At 48.8% G+C, this 15,473-nt stretch overlaps 1 protein-coding gene across 7 annotated transcripts in view; it reads right to left on the bottom strand.

The window, feature by feature from the left end:
• Window positions 1–15,473, bottom strand: part of ADPRM (ADP-ribose/CDP-alcohol diphosphatase, manganese dependent) — a 339,223-nt gene that overhangs the window by 231,261 nt on the left and 92,489 nt on the right. The gene's annotated exons all lie outside the window — the stretch shown is intronic.

Below are 15,473 nucleotides of genomic sequence, written 5' to 3' on the forward strand. Positions count from 1 at the left end.
GAGGCAGGGGTGGGTGGGAGACGCAGGAAAGGACTGATGCTATAAAACTAGAACCACTCATGGGAGGAGACACCTAGACACTCAGTTCTCTTTCTCCCAGGTTTTAATCTCCTCATTTGTCAAAATTAAAGTAACCAAAATTCACAAACAGAGGATTCTGTATTGGTTGGGAGCACAGACTCTAGAAACAGTCCACCTGGGCTCACATCCCATCTGGTATCCCAGGTCTTCGACCCTAGACAACTTACTTCCTTTCTGTGTACCTCCATCTTTGTGCATGTGTGCATGTATGTGTGTGTGTGTCCTAATTTTTTTATTCAGGTAACACTGATTTATAACATTATATTTCTATCTCTGGATACACTACAGTGTACTTAACACCAAAAATTTAAGTTTCCATCCCTCACCATACAGTTGACCTCCTTTGCCCATTTTTCTCTCCCACACGCCCCTTCCCCTCTGGTAACCACAACTGTGTTCTCTGTATCTACATGTTTGTTTTGCTTTGGTTTGGCTTGTTCATTTACTTTGTTTTTGTTTGCTTGTTTGCTTATGAGTTTTTTATATTCCACATATGAGTGTAAGCATACCATATCTGTCTTCCTCTGTCTGACTTACTTCACTCAGCATAATACCCTCAAGGTCCATCCATGTTGCTGCAAATGGCAAGACTTCATTTTTTTTACGGCTGAGTAGTATTCCATTGTATATGTACCACATTTTCTTTATCCATTCATCCAGTGATGGGCGCTTAGGCTGTCCCATATCTTGGTTATTGTAAATAATGCCTCGATGAACATGGGGGTGTAGATATTTTGGGGGTTAGTGTTTTTGTCCATACTTCTATCTTCACAACTGCAAATGGGGTTAATAAAAGTGCCTGCTTCTTCCTCAGCGTTAATTGGGATAATCCACATATGGCTTTTATGTATTAAGCCTTGAATATTAGTTATTACCAATGTTAAAGAACTACACAAGGCAGTATATTCTCCTGAATGGTTTTACATAAGGAAAGAATGCAAGTCTATACACCTAATGTGAGCTGACTGGAAAAAGAGAATTTGGGGGTGTGGGAGCTCACCATGTGCTGTGCTGTCTCGAGAATGGGGGCTTGGGGCCAGCCAACAGTTTCATTCCCACCTTTTTGACTCCTGCCTCCCCTCTGCCTCACAATCAGTCCCAATCCATCATCAAACCCTGTAATTTCTATCTCTCAAGGATGGCCGTTCATCTTGAAGCCAAGGCAGCTTCACTGTCAAGAAAAATTCATGTTCCCCCCTCATAGTGAGGAGTGAAGTAGCTGTCCCATCAGGTGCACATGTCACAGGACCCCTGGTGTCCAGGTGTGACCACATGACAGGCTCACAGGAGCAGAAGTGGCACGTGAGTCTGCTGGGCTGGGCCTTGTAGGAAGGGGGCTTTTCCTCCTGGCTCTGTAAGGAGGAGCCACTATGTGCCCAGAACCTGGGCCTGAGTCACCAACGGAAGTGGTATGGGCTGAATGTTTGTGTCTCTCCAAAATTTATATGTTGAAGCCCTAACCCTCAGTGTGATGGTATTTGGAAGCAGGGCCTTTGGCGGGTAATTGGGTTCAGATGAGGTCATGAGGGTGGAGCTCTCGTGATGGGATTATGAAAACAGGAAGAAACAGGAGCGCTCTCTCTCCACGCCCTCATACCCAGGAAAGGCCATATGAGTACACAGTGAGAAGGTGATCGTCTGCAAACCAGGAACTGAATCTGCCGGCACCTTGATCTCGGACTTCTCAGCCTCTAGAACTGTGCGGAATAAGTGTCTGTTGTTGAAGCCACCCAGTCTATGGTATTTTGTTATAGCAGCCTGAGCTGATGATGACAGTAAGGAAAAGCCCCATGAAGACCAGGGACACCACATTGGACTGGTCTATAAAGTAGAAATAAACGTCTATTTTGTTTCGCTACCAAGATGTTGGGGTTTGTCACAGCAGCTAGTATTGCCCCACTAATATACCCACTGGAGCCAGTAATCCCGTCTTTCTGACTACTGGCAAACTCGTCTCCCCCTTCTGTCTTGTTCTCCTCTAATCCATTCTGCATGCTTCACCAGGGTGATCTTTTTCCCAAATGCAAAATCTTCGCAAGCCTCTTCCTTTCATATTCTCTCTTTGCAAAGGCTGAGCGTCTGTCAGACCCTCCTCCCCACCTTGCTCCTTCGTCTCTGCTCTTTGCTCAGGGCATTCTCTCTGCCTGGAAGATTCTCCCTCTGCCCCCCTCTCAGCTTGTCTGGCTTGCTCTCACTCACTCTTCTCTTTTTTCCCAGCACATTTTCTCCTTCCGCCAAACCGCTCAGGAGCCTATATCACAATTGCCGAAGTCAAATCCAGCTTGGAAGGTAAACACTTATTTAGTAAGAAGCAGTTACGGTCATGGAAAACGTGGAGGCTTTGGCATTAAACAGACCTGAGTTTGAAATCTGAGTCCACAAGCGAATTTCCATCCTCTGTGACTTTTTGCATTTCTATCTCAGATTTCCAGTTATGTGTGAGGATGATAATTACCCCATTAGGTCCTTGTCAGGATTAAATGAGGCAAGAGAAAGTGTTAATATGGCACAATCACATATTAGGTGTTCAGTAAAAGGCAGATACTGTTATTATCTTTGTCACAGGAAGAGAGAATTTCAGGCTACAAACACAATGCAGGAATTCCCAAATCCTTGATTAGACTGGATTTATGCTTGAGCTTGTCAAGCCCTACAGAGTCTTGCAGGCGGGACTGAGGTATCTGATTTCAAACAAAGAAACACAGCATTTTGGCAACTGAGTGCAGGGCTCTCCCTGTAGCATTACTATAATTCCTAGAGAACCTTGTCCCAGACTAACACACAGGTGCACATTTTCACTTAGAATCCAGGTAAGAACCCCAAGTGAGTAACTCTGAGAACAGCTGCCAGATACTCCACGGGTGCCCGTTCACTGGGAGAGGGCAGAAGATCTCCATGTAACTGCCCTTCCTGGGGCAGAGGGCGTGCCCCCTGTCAGGCACTGTGCTGACTAATCGGACTAAAGAGCAGTGCCAAGTGTGCGTGGCCCACGGTCAAGGCCAGCGCAGCTGCTTTCAGGTCCAGCCCAACGAAAGAACGAAGGGAGCGCGGCCAGCTCCTGGCTGAGCAGAGACAGGCTGGAGTGGGTGCGGCTGCCGCTGGAGCCTGAACTGGGGGGAGGAAGGGGGCGCTGGACCAGGGAAGGGCAAGGGATGGCTCACAAAGCCCTTTGCCATATGGCCCGTGAAAGACAACATTGTCCTGTTCATCCATCCAACCAACAGCTACAGAGCAGCTCAGGAATGCTGCCCGGGCACTGGGGAGAAGGAAGTGAACAAAACAGACAAAATGTCCTGCTTTCTGGAGCCTTCCCCGGTTAGAGGCAGACGGGCCATAAAAAGGACATTATCAAATGGACAAGATGGTGCCAAAGGGTCATGAGGGCTGTGAAGTCAAGAAACAGGGGGAGGGGATAGTATGGTCACAGGAGGCTCCTCTGAGGGGGGACACTTGTGTTGAGACCTGAATGAAGAGAAGGAAGCAGCCATGTGAAGGCCTGGGGCAGAAGCTTCCAGCAGAGGGTGGGTGGTGGAGACGCCACGGCTCCTCTTCCCCACCCTCGATCTCTCCTCCCCACTGTGGTGTGACTTCCACACTGGTCCCGTCCTGAAGGACCTGGTGGGGACACCATGCCTGGAGCCTTGTTGGGGGGTGGCTTTCATCTGCCTGTCGTCTGTTACTCTGGCTGCCTCTCCATCACACACAGCGTTTCTGGCATCCTCTTCCTCACGTGCCTGTTCAGCCCCCCATCTCTCTGTGCTAGTCACCCCTCCCCCAACCACCCCACTGCCCACACCCCACCCCCAGCTTCAATCAATGTCCCCCAAATCATGCGCTGCTGAAACGCATGCCAAGCTCTGGACAACATATCCCAACCTGGATGGTCCTGGCATCTCCATCTGGATCATCCTCGCCTTGCATTCAACTAGTGTCAAAAGAAATTCCTTGCGTTTTCCTACAATGCCTCCTCCAAACCCGGTCCCACGTCCCGTGTGTCAGTGATGGGTAACACCACCAATTAATCCAGAACACTGGGCTAACCTCCCTCTCCCATACCCTCTGTGTCCGGTCTATCTCCTGAACACCTTGTGGAATCCTTCTCCTTTTCTCCATCCGCAGGGTCCCTGGGTTAGGTCACCAGCCTCCCCAGTGGTCTCCCTGCCTGCAGCCTTGTCCCACTACAATCCATTCTCCATTTATTTCAAGCAGAGCATCTTTCTAAAAGGCACTTTTGATCACGTCACCACTCGTGGCCTTGCCCCTGAGTCGTTAGCTGCTCCCATCCCATGGCAGATGGAGCTCACACTCCTCCATCCAGCACAGGCCTCCCTAGGGAGGCCCACGTCTACCCCAGCTTCTCCACATTCCTGCCACCCACCCTTCACCCCAGACCTACAAATGAGGACAACCCACTAAATCATGCCTCTGCATCTTTCCACAGGCTCCTTCTTCAGCCTGAACTATGCTGATCTCTTCTTCTGTCTAGCTGACTCCTAGCTCAAGCACCACCTCTTCCAGGAAGTCTTCCTTGCAGCACCCTGTGGTCACCTTCTGGCACGGGCCTTTCTGATTCTCTCTGCTTTACATTTAGTGCATCCTCTCGCTGAAGAGCTCTGTGGTATATAGTGCTGGTTAAATGAAGGAATGAATGGTGACAGTGTGTTCTCACAGCTGTCCTGTGTGGGAGTAATAAGGGTAGGTACTACTCTCATTTTACAAGTGAAGAAATTGAGAATCAGAGATACTCAGCCATTTGCCCAAGGTTATAAGCAACTGTGTAAGAGGGAAAATGGGCACAGGGAGAAATCCGCTCCAACCTCCACCCTCATCCCATCCCTATTCCTCATCCTCCTTCTCCAGGGTAAAAGCAGCAGTTTGGCTTGGTGAGGACAAAGCTCTCAGGACATGGGAAGAGAGACTCCACAATTCCTTGTGGGTTTAGGAGAGCAGGTCCCAGAGAACTCAGTGCAAGGCCAGGTGTTCTGAGCCTTGCCCAGGGCCTGGCACAGACGCCCAGGGAAGTTGAGGATCCACCCCTGGCAGGAAGCAGCCTGATCTGCAGACGCCACTATAGGCGGGTCTGAGCAAAGGTCCTGGTGCCCTTCTGCTTCCCACCGCTCCCTGCTCCTGTTTTTCCAACTTCCTCCTTGAGGCACTGTCTGTCTGTCCTCAGACATCATCATTGGTGGAGAGCCCTACAGCTTCTCAGAGCCCACAGCACTAGTGTAGTGTGTAAGCCACAGGACTGGACACTGGGCCCTGGGCTGAGAGGGGGCAGAATTGGGCCTGAAGCTGGATCTCTAGATCCTAATGCCAAGCACCCTCTCTGGAGGCCCAGGGCACTGAGGAGAGCCAGTTTGGACCCGGCCAAAGAGAGAAGGCCCAGCCCTTTCAAGAGATGGATGGTGCTGTCCAATATGGTAGCCACATCTGGCTACGTACAGTTAACCTTAAATTTAATAAAATTAAATATAACTAAATATTCAGTTCCTTGGCCACACTAGCCACATTTCAGATGCTCAATAGCCACAAGAGCCTACTTGCTACCATATTGAAGGAACAGATTATAAAGTATTTCCATCACTGCAGAAATTTCCACTGGACCGTGCTCGTCTATAATGACACAGTTGAGAACCCAGTGGAATTCTTCAGACTGACTATACTCCTATATTATACATATAGTATACTATATACCATATACGATACACTATATTTTATACACAGTTCCTATACTATAGTCTTCTCATTGCCTTCTTGAATTTGGAAAAATAAAATTCTTTCTCCTTTCTATTTTTTTTAATTTCAGCATTTATCTTCTTAAAAATATTTATTTATTTATTTATTTATTTATTTGGTTGCACTGGGTCTTAGTTGCAGCTCTCGGGCTCCTTAGTTGTGGCTCGCGGGCTCCTTAGTTGCGGCTCACAGGCTCCTTAGTTGCAGCTTGCTGGATCTTTAGTTGTGTCATGCGAACTCTTAGTTGCGGCATGCATGTAGGATCTTAGTTCCCTGACCAGGGATCGAACCCCATCCCCCTGCATTGGGAGCGCAGAGTCTTACCCACTGGACCACCAGGGAAGTCCCTTCAGCATTTATCTTTATTTAGCTTTTCCTTTTCCCTACTTTCTTTGGTTCATGTTGCGCTTTTTTGGGCAATTTCTTATGATACATAGCAGCTTTTAAATAAAGTTTGTAAATTAAAATATTATAAAGTTTAGTCATGCGAGATGAATACGTTCTGGAGTCTGCTGTACAAAACGTGTTGCCTACAAGTTAGCGAGATTGCATTGCACACAGAAACATTTGTTAAGGTGGATCTCCTGTCATGTGTTCTTAACCACAATTTAAAAAACCATTCATTTTTTAAAATTAATAATTTATCATTTTAATTAATTACAATGTTACTTGGCCCTTCTAAGTCCTTAAATAACTATGCTTTGGCTATTATATCTGAAATTCGGAACTTTCAGTGGGAGTTTAAATATCCCACTATAGTGGTATTTTTTTTTTCAGGTCCTCTAAGCTAAGGCATTAGTCCCCCTGCCAGGTTTCCTCCCATCTCCTCAGGCACCTGCCCTCAAGGCCAGCACCTCAGATCTGTGAGTCAGGCTCTTCTCAGGGCCCCTGGAGTTGTGATTCTTGCTCCAGACTCTCCATCATTGGCTCCCCTGCTCTAATGCATCCTGCAGGTGAGAAATTCCCAGGCCATTTTCCTCTGGCCAGGCTCAAGGTATTTGCTGACCCCCTCCGGGTCCACCTGCCTGCAGCCCCAGTGGCCATGGGCTCAGGAGGACAATAAGAAGGTGCCCTGCAGAAGGAAGGGGAAGACAAGGCCGTTCTCCCAGAGCCCTCCCGCCGCTGGGAAGATACGTTAGTGGACTTAATCTTCCAAGAGCACTCAACACAGCTGACCATTCATTTTCTTCTTGAAACACTTTCTTCCTCTGGATTCAAGACACAGCCAGCTCATGGTTTCCTGCTATCTCTGCAGGTATTCTTTTTCTCTCTCCTAGTCCATGCAGCCACGACGTGTGGGAGAGCCTCGGGATCCGTCCCAGGTCCTCCTTTCTTACTGAGCTCTGTCTCAAGGAGTCTTGAGCCATCTCATCCCTACCACCAATTTGTCGCTGAATCACAAATTCCTGTCTCCAGCCCAGAGCGAGAGCCCCCAACCAGTGTACCAAACCCATCGTGTCCCGAACTGAATTCATAACTTCTCAACCACACCTGGCCCTCTTCCTGTCTGTCCCATCTCCGGAGGCGCCCGGAGCATCCAGCTTTACAAAACAGAAGCCTCGTCTTCGACAACGACCCCTTCCTTTCCCTCATCCCCATATTGAGTCTGTCACCGTGTCCTGTTGATTCCAGTCCCTGGTTATCTCTCAAATCAATCCACTCCTTTCCATCGCCACTGTCACCAGCTTTTCCTCTTCCCTGGTCTACGGCAGCCACGCTTACTGCCTGCCATGTGCCCGTTCCCGGTCCCTCCAGTACTCTCTGGACACAGCAGCAAGTGTCCTCCTGAGAAAACGCGGGTCACACCACCTTCTGCCCAACACTCTCTGCCGGCTTCCCAGTGCTCTCGGGAGAAAGTATGAACACAGCGCCTTACTGCCTTTCCTCCTCTTGTCCCAGCCACACCGGCAGGGCCACCTGCCACCTCACAGCTTTTGCAGACTCTCCTGCTCTGCCTAGAATGCCGTCACCTCCTCGCCACCCCTCCTCACCCAGCTCGCCTGCTCAGCCTTTAGGTCTCAGCGCAAACATCACTTCCTCAGGGAAACCTGGGCCCATGCCTTCTTTGTCTCGTTCTCATAGGATGGGATCTCTCGTCCCACTGATCTCTTGTCATATTGATACATTAGTTTACATGACTCATCGACACCTGCCCTCCCCAAGCCTCTTTCCTCTCTTCCCTGTCACCACTTGAAGCTCCCTGAAGGCAGGCACTGCATTTCTCTAGCTCACTTCTAGCTGACTTTGCACCCAAAGATGTCTCAGCAGCTCAAGAGAGCTGAGCCCAGCCCCAGCGGAGCCCACGGTGGAGAGGCAATTAGACGTGGAGCCTGGAGGTGGAGGCACCCAAGCAGAGGCCGGGAGCGCGGCCCTGGGCCTGGCTGGAAGAGGAAGTGGGTCACGGACAGCCGAGCCCTGTGCAGCTTCACCCTGGAACCTGCAAACAGGCTTTGCAATTGACTGCTCCTGAGGCAGGCAAGGAAAATGGTGACAGAAGATTCTAGCACCAAACCCAGCAGATATCCTGGGGGCGATGCCTTTGGATTTATAGCTCTGATAAGTCTTACTATGTGCCCAGCACTTAATTCAGAGCTGAGTGCCAGCAAAAACAGATGGCAAAACTAAAGGGTGTGGAAAATAAAAACTAGAAGCACAGTAGACCATTTCCACTGTGTGATGAGACTTCACGGTATCATCGTGGAAGCATTTTGCTTCAGAAGGAGTTGTGGGAGCACAGCTTCCTCAGAAATAGAGAGGAAGCAAGAGATGAAAGCTATAAAGGGACACTGAATGGATCTGGGCAGAGTCGGAGGAACTCTGGGGAATCACTCTCAGCTTTCCCAATGTCTGGGAGTGCCTGGGAGTTATAAAATGAATCTAGTCATACACAGTGCGTGCTGGATTACAAGGAGAAGGCAGAGCCGTGCCCTGAGAGGGATGCCAGGCCTAGCGAGGGAGATGGAAAACTCAACAAATTACCTCCATGCATGTGCCAGGTACTATAAAAGTAACCATCCAATTAAATAAGCATCTGCATCTTACTCATTAGGATGGCTGTGATCAAAAGAACAGAAAACGGCAAGGGTGGGTGAGGATGTGGAGAGATTAGAACCCTCGTGAACTGCTGGCGGGAATGGAAAATGGTGCAGTTTCTATCGAAAGCAGTACGGAGGTTCCTCAAAAAGTTAAAGAGTTACTATATGATCCAGCAATTTCACCTTTAGGTACATACTGAGAAGACTTGAAGGAAGGAATCATACAGATATCTGTACACTCATGTTCATAGCAGCATTATTCACAATAGCCAGAGGGTGAAAGCAACGCAAGTGTCCATCGACAATGGATGGATAAACCAAATGTGGTCCATACATACAATGGAATATTATTCACTCTTAGAAAGGAAGGAAATTCTGACACATGCTACAATACCGATGAAACTTGAAGACATTGTACTAAATAAAATAAGGCAGTTACAAAGAGATAAACATAATATGATCCCACTGACATGAGGTCCCTAGAGTAATCAAATTCACAGAGACAGAAAGTAGAATGGTGGGTGCCAGGGGCTGGGGAGAGAGGAATGGGGAGTTATTGTTTCATGGGGACAGAGTTTCATTTGAAGACGATTAAGAGGTTCTGATAAGGGATGGAGGTGATGGCTGCACACAACAATGTGTGTGTACTAAATGCCACTGAGCTGTATAGTTAAAAATGGTTAAAATGATAAATATGTGTTGTGTATACTTCACTACAACTAAATAACTTTAAAAAATAATTTTTAATTAAATGGGATTAGGAATGGAACTAACCTGATTCTCCAAGGATGCTGGGGAAAGAGTTGGCATGCGGATTGGGAGCCGAAAAAGAGGGAGACGTGGTATTTGTATTTAGTGCGGACCCACCAACAGACAGGGTGCAGCCACAGCTGTTACTTTCTGAGTGAACGTAGGCGAGTCTCTCAACTGCTCTCAACTCTGGAGCAGGAACAGGGCTGCTGGGAGGACAAGCTGATGCTGAATGTGGACGGATGCCATTGTACATACAAGTGCAGCCCAAGTGCATGGAAATATGATTCTCTGCTAAATAGGGGACAACGTCATCAACCTACTGAGACCGAAGGTGATGGGCAAGGGGGAGGGGTGATACGGGACGCTCTTGAGGTCTGAGTAAGAGTGATGAATGGTTAGATTAGCCCTGTGGGGAATAAGATAGAAAGACCAGGGGAGAAAGCTAAAGGGTTTGCCAAGCAGCAGGAAGGGCTCCCTGAGCTGCATGTAGATGGAGTCTAGAGGCCCAGGAAGGACGCTCTGGGGAGCTCTCTCAACCCCCTCTGGTAGCCTAACAGGAAGAATGAACATCTCTGAAAATTGTCGGATGCTCCGAAAATAAGAGTGAATGTTTTTCTGAAAATAGTGACCCTAGGCTCCAGCCCAGGAAAAAGGAGGAATACATGAAGATTCATTGGAGATCACTGATCAGCATCAATGTTTTTCCAAATTCCAGCACTGTACCTCTAGGGCTATATGAAATGATTCTGGCTGGCACACGGGTTCATGGCATAGTCACTTTAATTCTCATCCAGTCTTTCCTATGACTTCTGGGACTAAATCTCAAATGGGTACTGTAAATCTGTCCCCTCTGAAATCTGTGCATCACAGGCCTTCATTTGAGAAAGAGAACGGGCCTCAGGTTCAGCAGCTTCAATAGACAACTGTGTCTAGTTCGGGAGTTGATGAGTCTGGTCCACTGCTTAGTTTTGTAAATAAAGTTTTATTGGAACACAATAAAACTATGACCCCTTGGCTACAATGGCAGAATTGAATCGTTGTATCAGAGACCTTATGGGCCACTAAGGCTAAAATGTTTTATATCTGGCCCATTACAGAAAAAGTTTGATGACCTCTGGGCTAGTTTAATTAGAAAGTTTGTTTTCAGTGTATATAGTCTTAAATACTTGCTGTCTGTTATAAGTAATATCAGTTTTCCACTGGTGGTGGCAATAATTAATTGAAGTTAAAATCCATTTAAAGAAAAAAATTAACATAATATTATAATATTAGCAAATTAATATAATAACACATTAACAAATTAAAATGGTGTTCTATAATGAAGAATAGAAGCAGACTGCAGTTGTGGCAGAATCCTGGGGGCAGCACACATATGAGGCTTGGTAAACACTGGGTTATGAGAGTAGGGACGGTGGAGAGATTTGCGAATGATGGAGATAAAGAGCAGCTGCAGTAGAGATGAGACTGGGGACTGGAAAGGCATTTCACGAGGCTAAGGCATCCATCAGGGGCGGAAATGTAGCCATCAAGGATGGAGGGGGGTGCTCAGCACGGACCCAGTGGGGGGCGGTGGGACAGGGAGCTGCCATCAGGCGAAGCCAAGACTGATAAAGGGAAGAGGATGATGGTGCAGGAGAGTCGGTGGCAGCTCCCTCCCAACCTGGGGTTTTCCCTACAGAAGCATCGTGGCAGAAAGGATGTAATAAAAGACATCAGTGCCAACCACACGGTAACACTTGTCTATGTCCCAGAGTGCAGGTTCTAAGCACTTTATACCTATGAACTCACTTATTCTTCACAGTAACCCTGTGAAATAAGGCATTATTTTACAATGAGGAAATCGAGGCACAGAGAGGGCAAGTGACTTTCCCAAGTTTGCACAGCTAATGAGTGGCACAGGCTCGTGTGGTTAGACCTGCTCAGCATCTGATCCCTGTCACTCAGGAGGTGACTGAGCCTTGGTCAGTCAAATAGTCAGGCCCGGAACCGTGACTCTGGGTCAGCTGAGCACCCGGCTGGCCTGTTCCTGTCTTAGTCTCAGCTTGCCCCTTAGGATCCAGGTCACGGAGAGGCCGTCATACTCATGACATCACAGGGAGATGACAGATCATGATGACTTTGCCAAGGCAGTGACAAGGTCCCAACTGCCAAGAGGAGGCAGCACCGTGTGGTGGCAGCAGGAGCACAGCCCTCTCGGAGCCACAGGGGTGGCTGCAGCCCCCAGGATCCTCAGAAGTGGAGGGGCAGAGGGGCCCTAAGAGACCAGCCCTGGGAGTCACTGGCCAGGGGTCCGGGCGTCCAGCTGTGCCCTACACACCACGTTCATGGTTCAGAAAGCATAACAGATGCCTACTGTCTTACATTTCCCCATTTTGGTAATTTTTTTCCATCATATTTATCACTCTCTGAAATGATATCATTTATGTATTGTTTAATTATTCATTATTTGTCTCCCCCCTTAGAATGTTAACTCCGATGTCAGGTTCTGTAGTTGATGCTATTCCCTGCTGCCCGACACATAGTAGGTGCTCAAAAATACTGGTCTGATTTAAATCCCACTTAGGCTCAGGCTTCTAAATGTGTTGAGGTCACTTGGGGTTACCCACTTGTGGAGGATGATGAGCTCCTCAGTGATCAGGGGGAGGGGGGCAGCCAGAGCCCAGGCAGCAAGAAGGCCCTGCGTCCTCGGCTTCTCTCCCGGGGACCCAGGGACAACCAAGGGCATCTCGGTGTCCCAGGGGCTGAAGCACTCCTCCTGGTGCCTGGTGGCATGGTGGGCCACCTTTAATAGGGTGCTAACTTTGTCATGATGTTTCTGAAACCTTGGTTTGAGAGACTAAATTTTCTATATATACCACAGCTAAAGTCAAAGGATATCCCCAAATAAACAATCCTTTTAGCTATTGTTACAGGTTGAATTGTGTCACCCCAAATTCATATGTTGAAATCCCAACCCCTAGTACCTCAGATGAGAACCTCATTTGGAAACAGGGTCATTGCAGATGAAATTCTTTAAGATGAGGTCTTACTGGAGTAGAGAGGGTCCCTAATCCAATAACAACTGGTGTCCTTATAAAAAGGGTAAATGTGGACACAGAGACATGCACACAAGGAGATGATACTTGAATATGAAGATGATGTATCTACAAGCTAAAGAATGACAAAGATGAGCAGGAAACCACCAGGAGCACAGAGAAGGGCCTGGAACAGATTCTCCCTCTGAAGGAACCCACCCTGCTGATGCCCAGATCTCCGACTTGTGGCCTCCAGAACTGGGAGGAATCAGTTTCTGTTGTTCAAGCCAGCCAGTCTGGGGTTCTCTGTCACAGCAGCCCCAGGACCCTCAAGCCCCTGTTTCCAACCATGGAAAGGCCATGCAAGCTCCCTGGGGGAGGAAGAGGGTGGCGGCATCCTTGTTAAACTGAGCCTTTCAAGTGACTGTTTCTTGTATGACCTGCCCCTGATCTAGGCCAATCTCCATCCCCCACAAACCTAGTCACCCCCCCCACTGCTCGGCCTCCCACTTTTCCAGCCTGCCCCACTCAGGGCCTGGGTCTCACCTGGCTTTCCATCACCCGTCCCGTCTCCCCCAGCTGTGTGGACATCTAGACGCCTCAACACACAGGAGATGGACGTCAGGGAACAGGAGCAGGAAGACACATCGGGCGGGGGTGGAGGGCTCCTCATAGCCTGGCCAGGCTCCTGGGTGGCCCACGGTTAGACACTCGCAAGGATGGCCGTGTAGTGTGAGAAGGAAAAGGCAGGCTGCAGGCGGAGAACAGGGTGGCCCATTTCCATAAGGAAGAGGAGCGATATTTGTGATTCTGGAGGATGAAGGCCAAGGGGAGGATGCTGCCTAGCTCTGGATACAGAAATGGTGAGTGCTTTCAATCTCCTCCCCTTTGCTCGTGAATATGTCATGGTTTTTTCAGCTGGAAACGTGTGTGTGTGTGTGTGTGTGTGTGAAAAATAGTAGAAATTAAAATTTGGAGGAGTTCCAGAACCTGAGGAACCTGTGTTCCCCTGGGATGCTGAGGGTCTGTGTTGAGTAAAGCTGACCTCAAGTGGGGTGGAGGGGAGACGACTTCACTCTTACCAGCTTCTTTTTTTTTCTTTTTTCCATTATAGGTTATTACAAGATATTGAATACAGTTCCCTGTGCTATACAGTAGGACCTTGCTGTTTATTTTATATAAAGTAGTGTGCATCTGTTAACCCCAAGCTCCTAATTTATCCCCCTCGCACCAGCTTCTCTTTGACCCAGCATTTCAGGAGTATGATAACCAACCATCCCGGTTGGCTCAGGACTCAGAGACCTCCTGGCACCCAGAAATTTTCACACTAAAATTGTTGCTCACATTTACGTATACAAGATGCTGCAGAGGAGCCCAGGAACCTGTGGACAGCCAGGCCTGGACACACCAGCCTGGCCCTGCCCAGCCATACTAGGGTTTCTCCACCTGCCCTTGCAGAGGGCATTGCGGTCCTTCAACTGTTCTTCCCAAGAAACTCTCTCTAGTTAAAGCTGGGGGCAACAGATTGGAAGACTCATGGCTTCTCCTACCCGGGGAGGTGTTCTTGTGTAGGTACCTAATCCCTTCTGAGGACAGACTGGGAAAATGATGCAAATATGGGGTGGGAGATTGGCTTTAGTGACTTCTCACTTTGAGATGCTCCAGACTAGCTAGCTCGTTTCAGTCAAGTCTTGTGTTTCAGATCCTAAAATCCGCAACTTATAAAATTCTCTCCCTCCCCAATGCTTTTTTTCTGAAAGTTTCTCTTCATCCTGCTTATTTTACACATAGGAAACTAAATTTGAACCCCTTCTCCCTAAATGTGAACCCCTTCCCATCCACAGGAGAAGGCAAAAGAAAGAGTAGAAATTATTTTTCAGTTGTGTGGGGAAACAGAGGTCCAGAGAGGTCTGGTGCCCTGTTCAAGGCCCACGGTGGACGGGGGACAGAGGAGCGCTGGCTGCGCGGCCCCGCAGAGACGGCTGAAGACCAGACCGCTGCCATGTTGTCCTCAGTTGGTGTTCACTCAGCACACCCTGGGAGTGGCCCGGTGATAAGACCTACTTCACACATAACCCCCAGGATTGCGGGCAGTGTCCCCGCGACAGAAAGCAAACATGGAGTTAGTCAGTCTGGAAAACACACGCCGCCAGAGAACCAGGTAAACGTTTCTTGACTTTTGCCAGGAGTTGCCTTCTGGTCCATGTCCAGCCCACCCAGACAGGGGCACGAGTCCCCTCCCTCCCTGGCGTCCCCTCTCTGTCCTCTCAGTCTTTTTCATTGCTGTTCCTTCCCAGGATCTGTGTTCATCCCAAAGGGCTGTGATGAGCTTTACTGTAGGAAGCTCGGGTCCTGGGGGCTTCAGAGCAGAGAATCTACAAGCTGCACCAACTTTTCCTGCTACTGATGCACTTCTTACGGCACAATTTCAAAATCTATTTACATCAACAAACTCTCTTCCACAGCTTTTACATAAAACCTCCCATCCCCACCAGGAAGAGTAGGGCAGAAGCGGGTAGGGGAGGAAGCCCCGACCCTACCACACGTCTCAGGAGCCCGGGAGGACTTGCCCAGGACTTGAGAGGCAGAACGAGGGCAGGACAGCCCCTCCCCCAGACCCACAGGTCCCAAGTCCCCAAATCCATCCAAGGGCACCCTGACTCCTCTCCTGCCACGTCACTTGGTTGGCCTCAGTGATGAGGATGTCATTCCTGAGCCATGAAACAGTTAAGAAATATCCCGCCCCACTGGCTGCCATGCTCATAAAGGGAGGTCCACGTGTACTTCCGTGTGGCTCCAGATGGGCGGCTCACTCATTTGCTCACACCCAGCGAGGAGCGAAGGCAGAGGCCAG

The sequence above is a fragment of the Eubalaena glacialis genome, chromosome 19 (assembly GCF_028564815.1).
Source record: "Eubalaena glacialis isolate mEubGla1 chromosome 19, mEubGla1.1.hap2.+ XY, whole genome shotgun sequence".
Classification (NCBI taxonomy): domain Eukaryota; kingdom Metazoa; phylum Chordata; class Mammalia; order Artiodactyla; family Balaenidae; genus Eubalaena; species Eubalaena glacialis.